The following is a 213-nucleotide window of genomic DNA, read 5'->3' as shown; positions in this document are numbered from 1 at the left end:
TCTCCTCCCGCAGGCTCCGCTCCTGGCGCCCGCCGGCCATCCCTGCTGGCACATGGGCCCCACCGTGACTTCCCTGCCACCACCATCCCCAAACCCCCTTGGCTCTGGGCTAGGGCAGAGCTCTCCTCTCCCCACGCTGGGTGCTCTGGGGCAGGGTTTGGGTACCGGCCCTTGGGCAGGAGGCACAGCACCTGCCCAGGTACCGCACGGGGT

Source organism: Antrostomus carolinensis, unplaced genomic scaffold (assembly GCF_000700745.2).
Source record: "Antrostomus carolinensis isolate BGI_N321 unplaced genomic scaffold, ASM70074v2 scaffold31615, whole genome shotgun sequence".
Taxonomy (NCBI): domain Eukaryota; kingdom Metazoa; phylum Chordata; class Aves; order Caprimulgiformes; family Caprimulgidae; genus Antrostomus; species Antrostomus carolinensis.
This window is presented reverse-complemented; position numbering follows the sequence as displayed.